At 37.2% G+C, this 20,899-nt stretch overlaps 1 protein-coding gene and 1 long non-coding RNA gene across 7 annotated transcripts in view; one reads left to right on the top strand and one right to left on the bottom strand.

The window, feature by feature from the left end:
• Ltn1 (E3 ubiquitin-protein ligase listerin) overlaps positions 1-20,899 on the top strand; it is a 1,386,601-nt gene that overhangs the window by 539,358 nt on the left and 826,344 nt on the right. The window lies entirely within an intron of this gene.
• Positions 3,522-8,609, bottom strand: LOC137253905 (uncharacterized). Its single transcript, XR_010953917.1, has 2 exons — positions 8,573-8,609; positions 3,522-4,141 (listed from the first exon to the last, which is right to left on the bottom strand). It is a non-coding gene; the product is annotated as an uncharacterized lncRNA (long non-coding RNA).

The raw sequence follows: 20,899 nt of genomic DNA, 5'->3' as shown, positions 1-20,899 counted from the left end.
TAAAAAAAATTATTAGAAATTTGCGTTTTTACAACCCCCTTTTAAAACCAAGGCATCACTGTGATGCATTTGCATGTCGTAAACATGGTTGTGTGGGTTTTTTATTCAACCGTTTTAAAAAATGAAGGTATCACTGTGACACAATTGCAGATCGTAAAATTGCTTGTGTTGTTTTTTTTCAAGCCACCACAAGACACAACAGGTAGAATTGAAATTACCATTTCATTCTTATTACCTCGTCTCGTAGACCATATATAACGCAACAGTTTTTGTGAATGCATTAAGTCGTTGTGAAGAACTCAAATTGTGAAGTGCTAATTTCAGATAAAAAAAATATTTAAAAAAAAAAAATAAGTGAAGTGACCATTCCAAATCAAAAAGTTTACAATGAATCAACCATCCTCTACACCGCAAGATGAAGCAACTACATCAACAACTATCGAAAACCCAATGAGTCATATAACCAAGCATGATGTTACTGTTTTTGGTGTGTCTACTGATTTAACTGATCTTAATTTACCAACCCATCTGGATATCTTGAGATATTATTTTTACTTAAGCGAACGTGCTAAAACAATGCAAACATACCAAGATCCCGATGGTTCAACATACGCACCGCCACCGGTATGTGACAGATTTGGTGTGCCTGACAGAGTAGCATCAGCATTGGGAACCGCTCTTTTGCATGATTTTAAAATTAAAGATAAGCATGGGAAACCTCTCGTCATGGATAAATCGAAAGTTCGCAGAGAAAAAGAGAAATGCAGACAAGAAGTGCTTCGCAAACGTTTAGATAATACCAATTTGTTAGCGTTTTCATTCGATGGCAGAAAAGATTATACTTTAACGGTAGATAAAATTGATGAGAAGTATCATACTAGGATGGTAAAAGAACCTCATTTTGTTATATTGAGAGAACCCAATTCTGAATTGATTCGTTACGTAAGACTTGAACATGAAACCGCTGAATACAAAACAACCAAATTAAATAGTTTTTTCAACGATAAAAATATATCACTAGATGCATTAATTGGAATATGCACTGACGGTGAGCCAACAAACACTGGCCCACACGGTGGAATTATACGACGATTCGAATTGCTGTTAAAAAGACCATTGCATTGGTTCGTTTGCCTTCTACACTTCAACGAACTTCCGTTTCGGCATTTGTTTGAAGCTTTGGATAAATCAACCAGCACTGGACCAAGATCGGCAACCGGAAAACTGAGCCGTCAAATCGAAACTTGTGAAACTCTTCCGGTAAGTTATTGCTATCACTCATTTATTATAATTGTCAAACATTTTTAATTATTTTATTATTATATATTTTCAGGTGGTGGACGGCTTCCAGAAAATTGAGTTGCAAAATATGCCCCCTGCTCCAGAAAAAAATTGAATTTTCCACCGATTCGAAGTACTTATACGACATGGCCCATGCAATTTCTAGCGGCGTGGTTCCGGTGGATCTGGCTAACATCAAACCAGGGAAAATTGTACATTCTCGGTGGCTCACCAAGGCCGCTAGATTAGTGCGATTATATGTGACAACGGAAAATCCAGATGCAAATTTAAGAATTCTGGTTGAATTTATAATTAAATGTTATGTGCCAATGTACTTCAATATCAAGTATTACAGCTCTGTCGTGTACGGCAGTGCATTATTTTTCAAGTTCATTGGTTGGTCACGATTTCTAGAACCTCGTTTACGCAAAATTGTCAATCAAGTAATTAAAGATAATTCATATTATGAGCATTCGGAAAATATCTTGTTATCATTGTTGTTTGATGATAGCAAAGAAAAGCGCGACTGTGCCATCAAGAAAATTCTACGCTATCGAACCGATGTTGACGAGCCAATGGAACTTAGAGTTTATAAAAAACCAGATATAAACTTTAATTGCACAAATTATACGGAAATGATCAATTTGAATGATATAAATATCGTATTTGAACCACCATTCACGCGAAGCATTCCGTACGATACATTGAAAGAATATTTAAATCAAGATGATCCACCGTTTAATGATCCAAAAGTTCCATCACACATACAAGGAACGGAACGACATGTTCAATTGCTAGCTAGCATTTCCAAATGGGTTATACCGGAAAATGTAGAGGCTGTTATGGCGACGACATTAGAGAGCCGTGCGAAAAACAATAATTTTTTTTAGTTTCTTTTCCATAACTCACTTAAATTAATTTTTTCATTTACATATATTCTGACTAAATAAATTTCTTAAGAGAAAAAATAGATATTATTATAAATAAATAATAAATATTATTATAAATACTTACTTACTTAATTGGCGCTTAACCGTCTAAACGGTTATGGCCGTCCAACAAGGCGCGCCAGTCGCTCCTTTGCTCAGCCAACCGGCGCCAATTGGTCACACCAAGGGAGTTTAAATCGTTTTCCACCTGGTCCTTCCAACGGAGTGGGGGCCGCCCTCTACCTCTGCTTCCATAGGCGGGTTCCGATAGAAACACTTTCTTGGCCGGAGCATCATCTTTCATTCGCATAACATGGCCTAGCCAGCGCAGCCGCTGCGTTTTAATTCGCTGGACTATGTTGATGTCTGCGTATAGCTCGTACAGCTCATCATTAAATCTTCTTCGGTACTCGCCATCGCCAACGCGTAGAGGTCCATAAATCTTTCGAAGAACTTTTCTCTCGAACACTCCCAAAGCCGCTTCATCTGCTGTTGCCATGGTCCATGCTTCTGCCCCATATAGCAGGACGGGTACGATAAGTGACTTGTAGAGTATGATTTTCGTTCGCCGAGAGAGGACTTTACTTTTCAATTGCCTACCTAGTCCAAAGTAGCATTTATTGGCAAGATTGATTCTGCGCTGGATTTCAGTGCTGATGTTGTTGCTAGTGTTGATGCTGGTTCCCAAAAAAACGAAGTCTTTTACTATTTCGAAATTATGGCTGCCAACAGTAGCGTGGTTGCCAAGGCGCATATGCGCTGACTCTTTGCTCGATGACAGCAGGTACTTCGTTTTGTCCTCACTCACCATCAAACCCATCTTTACCGCTTCTTTTTCCAGTTTGGAGCAGAACTAACAGCGCGGGTGTTTAGGCCGATGATATCAATGTCATCAGCATATGCCAGTAATTGCACGCTTTTATTGTATATTTTTCCAGTGTTATTATAAATAAATAAATAAAAATAAAGAAAAAACATAGCCCTTTAGCTGATTTTTTCATGTAAAGTGCAAAACTGGCAATTTTTTGAAATGTTTGTATGGTGGGGGTGTGCCACTGGCATCGGTGGGTCGGGCCTCCAAGTTAGGTCATACATTTGGACTCGATTGGAGCACTCTAAATGGGTCAAAGTGGGATTTTTCAAAAGTTGCCCTTACCCAAAAGTTCGACCCAAATTGGGGGACATCAGAATTCGTTTTAGAGGTATGGTTCATTCGGCAAAGTTCCTTATTTTGATCCCTCGAATATGATTTTCACAGAGCAATTTTTTTGCCTCCCCACAAATCGACCCGGCCTAATATATATACATATGCACATTCACACACATTATTATTTATTATTTATTTATTATTTAAAGTCGACGACAAACTATGTCGACTGCATAATATAAAAGATATATAAATATACAACTCAAAAGATAAAATTTAAGATATATCGAGATTTCAACAATGTTATATTACAAACAAATATATATTAATGAACATTACTCTTTAATTTCGGAATATAATAATAATAAGAAATATGAGCAGAAATAAGATCTTAGACCGAGATCTTATACTGGCGGAATGCATCAGATTCCACTCAGCATGATTTCGGAATGCAGTGGATTCCAATCTTCCTGTTGGAATGCAACAAGATTCCAATCAGCATGTCATGGCAGTGCTAAGAGTAGTGTAATGAGGATACGCCATCACAGGGACTAAAAAAAGTAACATGACCTGTGTTGTTGGAATGCATCGGATTCCAATCAGCTCGATGCCTGGCCCATAAGATTATACTGCCGGAATGCATACGATTCCGGTCAGTGACTCATGAAAAAACATAATTTTACGTTGTTGTAATGCACCAGATTCCAATCAACACAGTACTGTCTTGTTCCTTCTTAATGATACATGTCGATAAATGTTCCTCCATCCTCAAACGAGACAGTTTCTGTTTTTATGGAAGAAATAAAATGCCGGCAAATTAAATTAGCTTGTATCTCTTAAATTAGATAGGCAAGTATTGCATTACGTATAGTGGCAAAAGTACATTCAAGACTGATACAGCTATACAAGTCATTGTAGTGCGCGCACCAGATAAGAAGAGGATTATTTTTAGCAAAGTTTCGTCGACATAGGGGTAAATAGAAAGGAACGTAGTGTCTGGATACTCTAGGGGAACCGCAAAAAACAAGCGGCTGAGAAGGTCCGCAGAATCAATTTCTCCAATAATGAGCTTATGGATGAACAATACCCCCAGTAATATTCTCCGATTTTCCAGAGTGGGCAAGTTAATAAGAAGAAGTCTACTTCTGTATGGAAGAAGGTGGAGACTTGAGTCCCAATTAAGGCCGCGCAATGCAAATATCAAAAATTGCTTTTGAACTGACTCAAGACGCTTTATATGCTTTTGAGAAACAGGGGACCAAACGCATGAGAAATACTCGAGTATTGGACGAACCAGCGATGTGTAAAGAACCTTAGTGAGGTACGGATCATCGAACTCTTTAGCACATCTTTTAGCAAATCCAACTAAACCCAACGCTTTGTTGGTAATAGATGAAATATGCATGTTCAAATTCAATTTCGGATCAAAAAGAACACGTAGATCATTTGCAATAGATATACGCTCCAAAGGCGTACCATCTATTACATAAGGTTTCAATGCTGGCTTCACTCGGTGAAATGTCATATGCTTACATTTAGAGCAATTCAAAGCTAGTAAATTTGTTGTGCACCAACATTGGAACGAGTTCAAGTCGGCCTGAAGATGATCCAAGGAACTCAAATCGGTAGGACAGTGAGTGTAGCAAAGTTTTACATCATCCGCATACATTATAGTATGGGAATATAATATTTTCTGCGGCAAGTCATTAATGAAAAGGGCGAAGAGCAAAGGGCCTAGATGACTTCCCTGGGGTACTCCGGAGGAAACTCCGAACGATTCCGACAGGTTACACTTGAACAGGACTTTTTGGGTCCGGTTAGAAAGATAGCTTTTCAGCCACATTAATAGGTGAAACGGAAAGCCCAGTAAATCAAGCTTATGAATAAGTAACTCATGGTTGACGGTATCAAATGCTTTGCTGAAGTCCGTGTAGATGACATCCGTTTGCTTGTTCGCTAAACATCCTTCCATAACTATAGAGGTGAATACAAGCAAATTTGTAGTGGTTGGTTGACCTTTGACGAATGAAACCGTGTTGGCATGGAGATAAAAGACTAGAACACTAATATTGGAGTTGACTGGTAACAATCTGTTCAAAGACTTTAGGAATGACTGAAAGTTTAGCAATACCCCTGTAGTTTTCAACTTTTGACCTACTACCTTTTTTATGGAGGGGTATAATAAAAGACTGTTTCCAAAGTGCCGGGAATGACGAAGATCCCAGAGATAGCTCAAATAATTTTAAAATAGGCTCATACATGTTTTCGGCGTAGTACCTAAGCACGCAACTAGGAACACCGTCCGGTCCCGGAGAAAAGGTGGGCTTCAAAGATTGAAGACTCTGAAGAACAATATTACCATCAATAGCAGGATTCATAATGGAATTCGAGCTATCTAAGCGATAGGGATATTGACCGGAATGAAAACCACTGGATGAATACGTGGACTTAAAGAACTCAGAAAATAGTTCAGCAACGTCGTCATCAGTGCAAGCTTTTTTACCTCCAAAGGTTAATGAGGAAGGATACCCAGAAGTTTTCCGCTTTGAATTTACGAAACTGTAAAACTTTTTTGGATTCCTAAAAAATTGGGCTTTACAACAACTCAAGTAATTTTTATAACAAAGCTGATTAAGACGGTGAAATTTAGAACGAGCTATTAGATATTTAGAGAGGTCTGCAGATGCTCCAGATTTCTTGAATCTCTTATAAAGCCTAGATTTAATGTTATTAAGTCTGATAAGTTGCCTTGAAAACCGAGGGGCTTATTCGAACATAGGGTATAGCGAGTAGGAATGCAGGTATCAAAGAAGCCATCAAGCGTACTGTAAAATATAGAGATAGCCGAATCGACATCAGTGCAAGCATAGAGATCCGGCCAATGATGGGAAGCCAACAGATCATTGAGCATAATGAAATTCGTTTTGTACAAGCATTTAGATCGGGGACGAGACTGTACTTGAATCCTATGGGGTAGGCTGATACCAAGTGATATCTCTAGCGTAGGGTGAAGAGGGTCTTCTGGAAGGGATAAAGGTGGGATTTGCGTAAGGGCAGTACTCACCGAGCCATCCACAAATAATAAATCCAGCATTTTATTTCCACTATTTGGAACATTGTTAATCTGTAAAAGAGATGAGTCTAACAAGCAATTGAGAAACTCATGTTGAGCAATGGGAGTTAAAAAGTTTGAATCACTTATATTAACCCAAATAACTGTTGGCAAGTTAAAGTCACCAACAACAACAAGTCGATCGTTATCTCCCAACTGCGAATGCAAATCGCAGATGGCCGAGCTATGACTAGCATAAACATCCATATCCGAACGAGGTGGTATATACGAACAGCAAACAATTACGCTATAGCTACCGAATGAAAGCCTAACTGCTATGAATTCGATATGAGAGATATTGTACAGCGAAATCAACTCAGATGATAGGTTAGATTCAACAGCAATAAGGACACCTCCCGCTCTAGAGATGCGATCACGCCGATAAACAGCATATTTATTAGAAAAAACCTCAGAATTGTAATTATCAGGCTTTAACCAGGTCTCCGTAAAAGCTACAACTTGTGCAGAAAAGTTGAAAGAATTAAGGAGGAATGGAACAAGATCTTAAACCAAGAACATTTTGGTAATAATTAAGAAGACGGGACAGATCAGCAATTACCTTTGTGTTGTTATTCCTGTGTTCGTCATACCGTTTTTTGGCTGTAATAAAACAGGTTCGGCCCTCGCCTTTCTTGTGAACAAGTGAACCACAGTATGCTTAGGCCAAAGGAGGAATCAAGTATCTTATCGAAATATTCATCTGAAAGGGATATTTTAAATGAGGAGATGTCTCTCTCATATTGAAAGTTAAATTTATACACATTGATGTTACTAGTGGGTGCAACACCAAGTTTAGAGCAAACGTAATGAGCAATATCATTTTCGGTAAGCGAGGCGTGTAATCGGGACACAAATACAGCCCTACGAGGTGGCACGGCAATCACCTGCAAAGGAGTAGCGGATAGCGCACCAGAGAGCTGGGAAGTTGCGACCGTTATAGAACAGCTGACAGAAAACGCATTGCTTGACCTAGCGTTGGTTATCGAGCCCGTCAAAGAAGTACTATTTTTTTCAGGTACACTTGTATCGCTAGCAACAACCCCAGTATCGGTAACTGTTATTGTTAAGCTAAAGATACCGGTGGAGGTGTAGGATGAATTGGGGAGTCCAGCGAAATCAACATTGGTGACGTAGAACAAACAGCCGCAAAGGTACCACTATTAGTTCGTGCATCGTTTAATTTGCCAGAGATCGTCTCACTGGAAGTCTCGACACAGCCTTGTAGAGATTCTTGTGGAGGTTCCTGAGCTGCATTGTTCATAACGTCTTTGGCAAGCCCGTTCGTATCATTCAACGCGGTTGAAGGGACATTCGTAGGAGGACAGCTTTGCCCCCGACTCGAAGACAAGTTGGAATCATTGTTGGGCATACATTTCTTACGTTTTGGGAATTCAGATATCACTTTCAATTTTTAAAGTGAGCCTCCATCGTTTTGAATCTTTCGTTAAGGTCACGAAACCCAATAAAAATGTTGTTGAACTCTTTCTGAGTTTGCCTCATGAAAGCTCGCATGTCATTTTCTACGGAACGACAATCATGACATGTCCAGTTCAGTCCAATTTTACTGGATATTAGGTCAACCACCCGACCACCTATGTGAGAGAAACCGGCACAGATAACATGAGCCATATTATCACAGAGCCAACAACAAACATAAGTATCACCACGGGAAATTTTCTTTTGATTGGTGCACTTCTTGACACAGCAATCCAACATAATTGCAAAGTTAAACAAACCCAAAAGAAAAATAGGCAAAATAAACTATAAGTATAGGATAAATTGAACAGCTGTTCAAAAATATGGGCGAGAGTTATTTTGGTGCACTGGATGCAAATCGCAAGACAGCGTATAGCTAGCAGCGAACACAACAGAAAGCAAAAAGGGCACACAATGACTTGCTAATAGCAGCTACCAACAAAAAGGTATGCAGTTATCACAAATTTTTGTGAAAATCTGTGACCTATGAACACACAGACTGGATGTTTAAATTGCACAAAAAGCCACTATGTATATTGCACTATGTAAAGTTGTAATACGAAATTAAACTTATAAACTGTTTTCTATTATATTAATGAATATTTATAAAAGATAAAACTTGTTTACAAAGTAAAAAGAATAACAATTCGAAGAGCGATCAAAAACACGTCCGCGCACGGCAAGGTTACCAGATCAATGTATGTATATATTTATGTTTCAATGTTGATCAGTTAAGGTTTCTTATCAGCATGTTTTGATTTTTTCTCTTGTACAAACGTTCCCAAGCATAGGTATTAATTCCATTATTTTTTACAAATCTCTTATCATCTAAACACTTAACGTTACTTTATTTATTTCTTGTGTATAAAATTCATGACATTGTGATCTAAAAATATACATTGAGTTAAAGTACAATTTCTTTTCGAATAAATATATTTTAAAATCATTTGCAGAAAGTTTGAGAGTAACACATTGTTTAACACCCTTAATTTTTTAATCTCTTTTTCTTCTTGATCGATGCGAATAGAATACATGTTTGCTCTCAAACCAATAAAATCCTTCATTAATTTGCCATTATATTCATCTTTCATCGTACCCAATCTAATAAAATGCCAAACAAAATGTTCAATCTGTCCTTGATCGGGTGCCCGACAGGCCCCTTTTGCAGACGAGAAAAAAGGCGGGTGGGTGGGGGGATTGGGGAGCAGTCGCTCGGTTAGAAATCTATGGGACTCTTTAAAACGGCTCGGGTGAAGTCTAGGACTTATTAGAAATATGAGGGGACATTTAAAAATTTGCGGCCCTTTAAAAATGTAGGGCCACCCATTTAACGATCCTCATTTTTTTACTCAATAGATGTCCAACTTATATACATTGAGACAACTAGCCCTTATCTAAATGTATGTATATGGATGAGTGTGTCTGTGTCGGCATGTATTTTGCGGTTTGTTGATATATATATATATATAATTTATATGCTGTCATGTTTACGGCAAAGCTCTGCTAAAGGTAAAAAGCTCTAAGCTTTTTCTTATACACCACTAAGCTTTTTCTTATGCGCCACCTAGCGGAAGATCTGCCAGAACACGCCACCTAGCGGTGAGATCAGCCAGAACACAAACCGGAAGAATGGATGCGACACCTAGCGGAATTGTTGAATGATCTTGAGAGGTAGTAAAAATTTCAGGTCAAGATAAATATAGACCTGGTTTCATTCCTTCGGTCAGACTCATCCCAGACTGAGCTGAAAATAATGAACTGGTCCCATTCCTAAGACCAGACTGTGGGCAAACTGAGCCAAAAGTAGAGAGTTTTTAGGGTGAGACATGCTCCCAGTTTTCCATACAAAATGTGATCCAGAACATATATAAACATACTATTGAGTTCTAACCGTGGAAGACTCGCGGTTTGAAGGGGTGCTACTTTGCTTTTAGCAGCTGGCAATTGGGATGAAAAACTAGTTTCATGGGTTTGTACGCGTAAATATACACAGGCACAAAATTCTTTTTCGGAAGCATCTGAAAATCCATGCAGCTGGGTGAGTTTATCGGGGGAATACTGTACCCACCTAGGGATTTTAATTTCTCTGATGTGAGGTAAATTTTCGTATATTGGGGTCCATTTTTGGAGAGCCCCGGGCTTCACGTCTTCGTCCCAATCCGTTCCTTCCATGCAGAGCTTTTGCAGCAACATTTTTGCAAGAATGATTATTGGCGATAGCCATCCTGCGTGGTCAAACAGTTTCGCAACTGCTGATAAAATCTGCCTTTTCGTAGTCGTGTTTTCTGCTGATGGTGGATCATACGTATAGGTCAAGGTGTCGGTTAGCGCGTTCCACTGAATTCCAAGGGTTTTTGTGCAATCGTGGAATTTAAGAAAGTCGAAGTCTAGAAAATAAGGGTCGGGAATGGGTTTTAAAATTTCAGGGTGATTTGCCGACATCTTTCTCAAAGGGAATCCTACCGATTTTAAATCTTCCATAACTTGAGTCATGGAGTTCAAAGTGGACTGTATATTATTACCGCCTGACAAAATATCGTCAACATACCTTTCATTCAATAAAATATTTTTTGCGAGCGGATATTCGTCTTGACAGTCGTGGGCGATCTGGTGTAGGGTTCTAATTGCCAAATATGACGCGCAATTTACACCAAAGGTAACTGTTTTTAGTCGAAAATCTTCTATCGGCAGAGTTGGGTGTTTTCGAAAAACAATTCGATGAAAATCTGTATTAACGTCTATATGTCTAGGAGCAAGTGATGGCATAAAGTTTCGTGTACCAAAGCCCACTCATCATGCTCGGTGGAGGTCTAAGGCATTGTATTGCTTGAAAATCTATTTATTTCGTGAACAGTTTAAACTAACGGAGTATGAAGAGAATTCGATAGGAAGTATATGCGCGTTTATTATACAGTTCTATGTTAAGCTTTGGTTTTACTGTACTAATCCTCATAGAGCACCTTTTCAAGACTTATCTTTTATTAAAGAAATTTATAAATACTGAAATGTTAATAAAAAAATATCCGACATTGCAATAAAAAGTTTTGTCACCACCTATGGTACCTGTCTGAAGAATGTATTGCATTGGCATTGTTCGATGATGACGTCTCTTGTACCATGAAGAAAAAGATTGTGGAAAAAACCAAGAGCATAGACAACTGCCACAAGGAAACAGAAAATTTAAAGAGGTTACACTTAAGGCCCAGTGAAATCTATAAATTCATAGAAAAAGAACTACACGATTTTGTAACAGGAAATACAATTGATTTCTTTGGTCGGTTTGGGATATCATCTTAATTTCTGGATGTAGATCCACTATACTGGGGGGATACAGGAACCTATAAAAAAGCTAAGGATACTGTTATACATATAAAAGTAGTTAACGACACAGCAGAACGGGGTGTAAAGCTTATGGAAGAATATAATAGAATACTTACAAATGACGAACAAGAAAAACAATATTTTTACAAGTTGTAACTGATTACAAAAAACAATTTGAATCACATATTAAATCATCCTTAATTAGATCCTAGGAAATAATATCATATTATATACGTGTCAGCTAAAGTTTCACAAGATATATGTATATGTTTTAAAAATGTATTTTCCAAAAAAGTTTTAATAAAAAATTTTAAACAAACTCATTTACGTATACTCATTATATACACATTCTTGAAGTAATGGCACCGTGTTTAAGGCATATTTTATTTTAGAACTTTACTAGAAGACCCGGCAGACGTTGTCCTGCCCTAAATTTGGCCTATCTGCATACATTTTAATAAGCTTTTTCCGTCTGATTCTGCCCTTCCCCCTCTTCACTTTTTCCTAATCCTTTTATTCACTCCTCCCTCCATCTTTTTCGCTTCATCTCCATCTTCGTCTCATTCTATCTCTTTCTTAATCTCCTTCTCTCTTTTCTCTCAATTCCTTCTCATTCTTCTGCATCATTTATTGCCTGTCCCAGAGGGTGGTGTGTATTTTATTCCAGTCCCAGTCCCAGTCCCAGTCCCACTCCGAGTCTTAGTCCCAGTCATAGTCCTAATCCCAGTCCCAGTCCGTCTCTTGATAATATATTACTCTGTACCAAAGCACTCCTTAACAGCTTTCATTTGATATCCATATTGTATAAACACTGTCTAGGCATTCACTGGCCCACGTTTTTGGCCTATATCTCGAGACCCTGTACCTGTAGTAACCACCGCGAGAGTTTTACGCAACTTGTGTGAAAGTTTGTACAAAATCGACCGACGCATCTCTTCAAACACCGGCGACCAACTGACACACATTTTAGCCTTTATATATATAAATTTTTATTTTCCACTCTTTACTATAATATTAAACCGAAATGCAGATTTGCGCTGCTTTTGAAATTCGGTTTAAACATGGAACAACTAAAGACTCTCCTGTATTAAAAATAAAATAATTAAAAAAAAATTTTTAGTTAAACGGTTTTATTGAAAACAATACTTACATGAAATAATAATAATACGAAAAGCTAGAAAATAATTAGGTAGGTCCTAGGTACTAGTCATCACACTCCTTATCAATCTAGGGCGTTGATCAGACAATTAAATAAAAGCGTTGGACGCGTCATATTTCTATTGATAGTCATAAGTAAAACCAACTGAACCTTAATCAGGTTATGCTACGCCTCACATTTTTAGAAATTTCACGCGCCCAACGCTTTTATTTAATTGTCTGATCAACGCCCTAGATTGATAAGGAGTGTGATGACTAGTACCTAGGACCTACCTAATTATTTTCTAGCTTTTCGTATTATTATTATTTAATGTAAGTATTGTTTTTAATAAAACCGTTTAACATAAAAATTTTTTTTAAATTTTATTTTCAAGTTTTTAGTCTTTATTTAATTACCTGTTATTTCTCATTCTATTTATTTCATTTAGTGACTCATTATTACAAGAACTCTTTCCTGACATTTTGTTACAACCTAAGTGCTCAATACATAATCCTTCCAAAGACTTTACTCGACTGCGCCACGTATGCTTGTCCCTCCTCCAACTCCAAAATATTTTGATGTCACTTCTACTGGACTGTATGCAATATTTGTTCCAAATATGAGCCAAATCGGGCATCATAGGTCGCTTTCTATTCATGTATGTATTATGTGTTCCAAATATGGACCAAATCAAATCGGACCACAAATACGATTTTTGTGAATATCTCGATCCATGCGCCACCTAGCGGCGATTTTTTTTCACAGGTCGATTTCTATTCTTGTAAGTATTATGTGTTCCAAATATGAGCCAAATCGGACCACAAATACGATTTTTGTGAATATCTCGATCCATGCGCCACCTAGCGGCGATTTTTTCTTATTATTGCATTGTCATCGGGTTCTGAACTATATTCCAAGTTTCAAGCTTGTAGCTCATCGGGAAGTTACTTAAATTTCAATTACAAGATTCGTTCACAACGGCCGGCCTGTCAACTCAAGCTAAATAAAACCGTTTAAAAAATGTCATAGTACCTCTAAATCGCGGGTCCTCTCAGAAACCCCCTCCACTGCCCCCCTTCGGCGGGCCTGGTGATGTGCAATACTTGATATCATTCGCTATAATATTATTTTATTGATAAGCAGTTTGTTTAATTAAGCACCAAGCAATTACACGGAAGTATATCCGCACCACCTGAAAATATGAGTGCCACTGCGTATACGTAACATTTTAATATTACGTATAAACAAATAAAAAAAATTGCAATAAAATAATATTGCGACTATATAAACTGAGATATAACCTATCCTATATTTCAAGTTAGGTCAAACTACACACGGGGTGCAGAACAAATTCAAAATCGGTTCAGTAGTTTAGGAGTCCATTGGCCTCAAACCTGTGGCACGCGTTTTATATATATTAAGATTATTATTTGACCAATTTTGGTTGTTTTAGATTTATTTGAAAGTCAAATATCTCTAGAACTTACTAATAACACGATAAATTCCGTTTCGCCCATAACAAATGAAGTAGGGTAGACCAGATTTAAGAAATTGTAAAAAATCGTCATTTTTCAGGACTTCAAGCTCTTAGCGCCACCTCTAACCCTTTTTCGATTGACCTAAAACTTTGTATATTCTAGTTTTTAGGCTATTCGCATATTTCTAGGGGGTGAGATCGAGAATCGGAACAATTTGGAAAATAAGGGCCACCCTACTGTGCATATACTTGAACGCCGCTAGCATCTCCTGATTTTTCGCGTTTACGTTCACCTTCTTCAATAACTTTAGAGCAGGCACTGCAAATTGGAAATGCAGATGTGTTAGTGAGAGCGCGATAATCGCGCACATCACTTGATGCTTCGGATTGCTTAGTTCATTCGCTTATTAGCAAGCAACAAGACAAGATCTTTTGTTATTATATTTTTAATGCGCAGAATGGGAAGCAAAAGGCTTATACAATTAAATACATTGTATTTGCGCAAAGGGGTTGGTCAACATTAAATATTTTTGGCTTGTGCGCATTGAAAAAATTAACAAACGATCTTTGCATGTTGCTTGCTAATAACATTCGTCAACATTGCGAGCGACGCACACAAACGATGTCGCTGCGCCAAACGCTCAGTGACTGCTAAACTGCAATTATTCATCGTTTAAGGTTATTAGTGGACTAATTAAAAATGAGTATTAGTGCGTACACAAACAAAGAATATCAAGCACTTATATCCACTAAAACACATTATGGCAAAACCATATAGATGGTTATTTTTTTTAGCTGGTTTGACATTTCTACTTCTAGTGCAGTATGTTTTTGACACTCAACCAGAGAATTACAAAAATAAAATACATGAAATGCGTGTGTTTGTTTGTATGTATGTCACCCTGCCGCCACGCTGTTATTTTGTTATTTTTGTTTATCTGCACATTCGTCTGTTCATTTCATTCGCTCGTTCACAATAGTGCCCTATTTTTGAATATGCAACACTATACAACACTATCAATCAGGTCGACAATTACCTAGGCGGTTTCAACTAAAGCGCTTAGCCAACTCAACTCGATTACTTTTTATTGTTGCTTTCCATGCAATTCGGTAAGCTAGCTAGTTTTTTAATTGTAATAGTTTGCAACGAAATACAGCTAGTGTATTACTCACGAAACCAACATGCTACTGAGTTAAAGCGACTATGATTTCAGTTTATACTCAACAATGTCATATATGTATGGCACACATGTGTTGCGGGGCACTCGTATGTATTTTCTATTTTATGTGCTAGTCACTCATAGTATTTTTCTGTACTTGACTAAGTACACATTTAGACAAAATTTTTTGGCTCATGACTAAGTGCACTAATTTTATTAATACTCAAAGCAGACCTCTAGTGTGAATTTAGTGTAAACAAATTTGCCACTAAATGCCGATGCCTGCTTTAGAGATCACAAAACTAAATTTGGGAAGACTGTCTCTCGTTTCCATAGCTATCACAAAATGATCTTTTAGGCAAACTGGACAAAAACATAATTACCAACAATTCATCTGGAAGTGATGTATCCATTTCTGCCAATTTGTTTGCTACGTTGCTAAATTCATTTAGATGCTTTTGCATGTCCTCACCTTCATTCATTTGCATGTTCATTAGTTTTTTGTAAAGCGAAACCTTACGAACAGGACCAGCTGCTTTATAAAAAAATTTTAACGTTACCCATGCTTCCATTGACGTTTTGCATTTCTTAATATGCATAAGCTGCGTCGGCTTCACTCCTAGATTTAATGTTGCCAAAGCCTCATCCCACTTTTCTGCAATCGCTGCAGTTTTCACAAGTCTACCGACCACCACTTTCCATAGATCAGCATGTATAAGTATGCTCTTCATTTGCACACTCCAGCTGTCGTATTTCTGGCCATCCAACTTCTCGATTTGCAGCAAACCCGTCGCATTCATTTTGCAGAAAAAAAACCTTCAATTTTCTTTAATTTGCCTTTGCAAATGTAATTTTCCGATTCGAGTTAATATTTCGATTTTACACGTGTCTCTGGGCCCATAACCAATGTTGGAGGAACACCAAGAGAAATATTAGCGACACCGGATTTTAGTTTAATGTATTAGGTTTAATGCATATAATGCGACTAAATACAAAGATGTGACAAAAATATAATGTATTCATATGTTATGTATATAACGAGCAAAACATTAGCGTTGCCATATGAATGTATATTATTAATAAAGTGAATTGAAACGTTTTATGCGGTTTTCGACTTGGACCAAAAAATAGTAGTTAACGAAACATCAAATTTGAGAAATTGTGTGGACGCACAGCCGCTTAAATAAAATTAAATTTGTACCCAAATAAACTCCCCTTTCTTTTATATAAGAGCTATTAGGCCGGTGGTTTTTAAGCGAAAAACTAAGTTTTCCTTTATCCTCCTACGCGTTTCGGTACATTTTGTACCTTCCTCAGGGAGATCTGTTTTTATTAATAACATAAAACAATTATTCGCAAAAGAAACATTTTACACAACATTGAGAATTTCACTTACATTACATTCAATTAAATTAAAAAAATTTTTTCAAAACTATAAACACACATATATTCGCGCTGCATCCTTTACGTTGCTCATCTCATCACACTGTGTGCTTTTTGATTGCTGTGAAGTAAGCACAGTTGATATTGTCTACGTCCTCTTTGAAGTTTACACAGTCTTTTATTCGTTGTTGTATTCGCAAGCCCTCTAGTGTTAGCCTTGTTTTTGTTCTTCTTTCTATGTCCAATATACGCGCATTCGAAAAATCAGCTGAGTGATTGTGTATTGATAGGTGTTGCGAAAGTGCCGTAGAGGTCTTTTTGTTTCTTGCGTCTGCTTTGTGTTCGCTTATTCGTATTCCTAATGCTCTTTTTGTTGTCCCTATATAAATTTTGTTGCAGTCTTCGCCAGCTTTTCCCTTGCATTTGATTTCGAAATCAACGAGGGAAAAGCTGGCGAAGACTGCAACAAAATTTATATAGGGACAACAAAAAGAGCATTAGGAATACGAATAAGCGAACACAAAGCAGACGCAAGAAACAAAAAGACCTCTACGGCACTTTCGCAACACCTATCAATACACAATCACTCAGCTGATTTTTCGAATGCGCGTATATTGGACATAGAAAGAAGAACAAAAACAAGGCTAACACTAGAGGGCTTGCGAATACAACAACGAATAAAAGACTGTGTAAACTTCAAAGAGGACGTAGACAATATCAACTGTGCTTACTTCACAGCAATCAAAAAGCACACAGTGTGATGAGATGAGCAACGTAAAGGATGCAGCGCGAATATATGTGTGTTTATAGTTTTGAAAAAATTTTTTTAATTTAATTGAATGTAATGTAAGTGAAATTCTCAATGTTGTGTAAAATGTTTCTTTTGCGAATAATTGTTTTATGTTATTAATAAAAACAGATCTCCCTGAGGAAGGTACAAAATGTACCGAAACGCGTAGGAGGATAAAGGAAAACTTAGTTTTTCGCTTAAAAACCACCGGCCTAATAGCTCTTATATAAAAGAATCCAAACATAATAAACATTGGCCCATCAAACAACTGAATAAGAAACTCCCCTTTCGTTTGTTATGCGAGCATTACGGTTGCGACATTATAAAATGGATAAATTATGGGGAACTCATCAAAACCATGTTATCATATCTAAATTTGAAATTACATCTAAATGTTCCAAGCATTCCCTGCAGTCAAACCAACTAGTTGTGTACTAGAAGAATACTAGTTTGCCAAAAATCCCAACTAGTATGAGTTCTGTCTTTTTTCCATAGTAGCAACTGGTATTTTTAACACGGCGATGTCCTACGAAATATCAATTGCCAGCCTCTGCATCAGCATCATACCAATTGACATACTAGTCATTATATACACCAACATCATACCAGATGACATACTAGTCAGCATACCCATCAGACTCATACAAATTAACATACTAGGCAGCCTTTGCGCCAGCATTATACCAATATCATACCAATTGACATACTAGTCAGTGTATTCAACATCAACATACCAGTTGGCATACTACTCAGTCTATGCATCATTGTAATAACAGTTGACATACTAGTCGATATTTGCATCAGCATCCTACTATTTAATATACTAGTCTCAGTTGGGGTGAAAAATTTCAAGTAATTGATAAATTAGCTCAAATTTATGTTATTCATTATATTTCATATATATAAAAGGTATGTATATATATATACATATGTATATAACTTTAAAATTTATCACTTCAATACATTATACTTTGGAATAAATTTTAATAAAAATACGTACATATATATGAAAACTAAAAAGTAACGGAATAACACACGAATGTGACGCAATCTCAAGACGCAGGGCTAAGTTTATGGGTTCACCATGGCCAGAACATTCCCACATTAAATCCCTCAAGCCAAGAGAACTGCTAGAGTTCATCATGGAAGTCGGATGGGATGAGGTGCTGAGCAATGGTCGCAGCGCAATCCTCAATAAATTATCTATCTATCTAACGGAGAAGGAACGAACCAGTAGTGGTTGACTGTGTCAAAACAGGCAAGCTGCACTAGCGCCGTCCTGTTATGAGTGTTAATGGAGTTCAGAATGATGGTAGTGATATGCACTTTACGGAAGTCATGCTTATGGCTAGATAACCGAACAATTTCATTTAATTGAGGGAATCATAACGGCTTTAAACGTTTTCGTTACTGACTAAAGGGATAATATCGGTAGATACTGGCTGGGTTTCCGGTCTTTCTCTGTTATTCTGGAAAGACATAGGCTTTTAACGGCAAGTAGAAAAAATGTCCTAGGCTACTGATGCCCTTATGGCCAAAGTGTTTTGGCATCGGTATAGGTCTTCCGTCTGAGACTATTGATATGGAAGGCTTGGCCTTTTCAATAACTTCTTTAACCTCTGTTGAGGTAACGATGAGGGTTGACTCGTCATGCTTGTGTTTATGTGCCCGTTGATTTGGACGATATCTAGCATTGTCAACTGAAGTATGCATTGCAAATTGGCTACAGAAAGCACTCGCGCATTTCCTCGAGCCAACAGACGAAATTCTAGTCAAATGAATTATTTAAATACTAACTAGTATTAATAACACCACAAAATTATAGTCAATGAACCATTCTAAAACTGACCAGTATGATGAACGCCACAAAATTCTAGTCAATTAACTACTCATACACTAACTAGTATGAATAACACCACAAAATTAAAGTCAATGAACTAGTCAAAAGCTGACTAGTATGAATAAACCCACAAAATTCTAGTCAATGAACTAGAATGATTGCTGACTACTTTGGCTTTTGACTGCAGGGAGTATACCGATAACCGCAAATTTGATGTTTATTTCCCTGCAGTCAAACCAACTAGATGTATACTAGAAGAATACTAGTTTGCCAAAAATCCAAACTAGTATGAGTTCTGTCTTTTTTCCATATTAGCAACTGGTATTTTTAACACGGCGATGTCCTACGAAATATCAATTGCCAGCCTCTGCATCAGCATCATACCAATTGACAAACTAGTCATTATATACGCCAATATCATACCAATTGACATACTAGTCAGTGTATTCAACATCAACATACCAGTTGGCATACTACTCAGTCTATGCATCATTGTAATGACATACTAGTCGATATTTACACAGCATCCTACTATTTAATATACTAATCTCAGTTGGGTTGAAATCATAACGGCTTTAAACGTTTTCGTTACTGTCTAAATGGATAATATCGGTAGATACTGGCTGGGTTTCCGGTCTTTCTCTGTTATTCTGGAAAGGCATAGGCTTTAAACGACAAGTAGAAAAAATGTCCTAGGCTACTGATGCCCTCATGGCCAAGGTGTTTTGGCATCGGTATAGGTCTTCCGTCTGGGACTATTGATATGGAAGGATTGGCCTTTTCAATAACTTCTTTAACCTCTGTTGAGGTAACGGTGAGGGTTGACTCGTCAGCTTGTGTTTATGTGCCCGTTGATTTGGACGATATCTAGCATTGTCAACTGAAGTATGCATTGCAAATTGGCTACAGAAAGCACTCGCGCATTTCCTCGAGCCGACAGACGAAATTATAGTCAAATGAATTATTTAAATACTACTTAGTATTAATAACACCACAAAATTATAGTCAATCAACTATTCAAAAGCTGACTAGTATGAATAAACCCACAAAATTCTAGTCAATGAATTATTCAAAAGCTGACTAGTATGAATATACCCACAAAATTCTAGTCAATGAAATAGAATGTTTGCTGACTACTTTGGCTTTTGACTGCAGGGTTTTTATACTCCGCTGAACAGAGCTCACAGAGTATATTAATTTTGTTCGCATAACGGTACCTCGTAGCCGCATAAACTAATCTAGATAGATATAGACTTCTATGTATCAAAATGATCTGGGCGAAAACAGAAATTCATTTAGCCATGTCCGTCCGTCCGTCTATCCGTAAAGACGATAACTTGAGTAAATGTTGAGGTATCTTAATGAAATTTGGTATGTAAGTTCCTGGGCACTCATCGCAGATCGCTATTTAAAATGAATGAATCGGCTATAACCACGCCCACTTTTTCGATATCGAAAATTTCTAAAAATCGAAAAAGTGCGATAATTCATTACTAAAGACGGATAAAGTGATGAAACTTGGTAGGTTGGTTGACCTTATGACGCAGAATAGGAAATTAGTAAAATTTTGGGCAATGGGAATGGCACCGTCCACTTTTAAAAGAAGGTATTTGAAAAGTTTTGCAAGCTGTAATTTGGCAGAGGAGTATATAATGTTCGTCTACCCCTGAACTTAGCCTTTCTTACTTGATTTTTTTTTTTCGAAATATCCAAATGGGGAAAGTTGGGCTTAATGTTTACGAAAAATGGAAATAAATAAATAAAATAAAGTTGTTTAAGTATATCTACCATTAATGTTTATGTATATCATACCAAAGGACAATCATCAGGTAATTGGTGTAATTT

The sequence above is a fragment of the Eurosta solidaginis genome, chromosome 5 (genome assembly GCF_040869045.1).
Source record: "Eurosta solidaginis isolate ZX-2024a chromosome 5, ASM4086904v1, whole genome shotgun sequence".
NCBI lineage: Eukaryota > Metazoa > Arthropoda > Insecta > Diptera > Tephritidae > Eurosta > Eurosta solidaginis.
The sequence above is the reverse complement of the archived record's forward strand: the minus strand, read 5'-3'. Positions and strand labels throughout refer to the sequence as shown.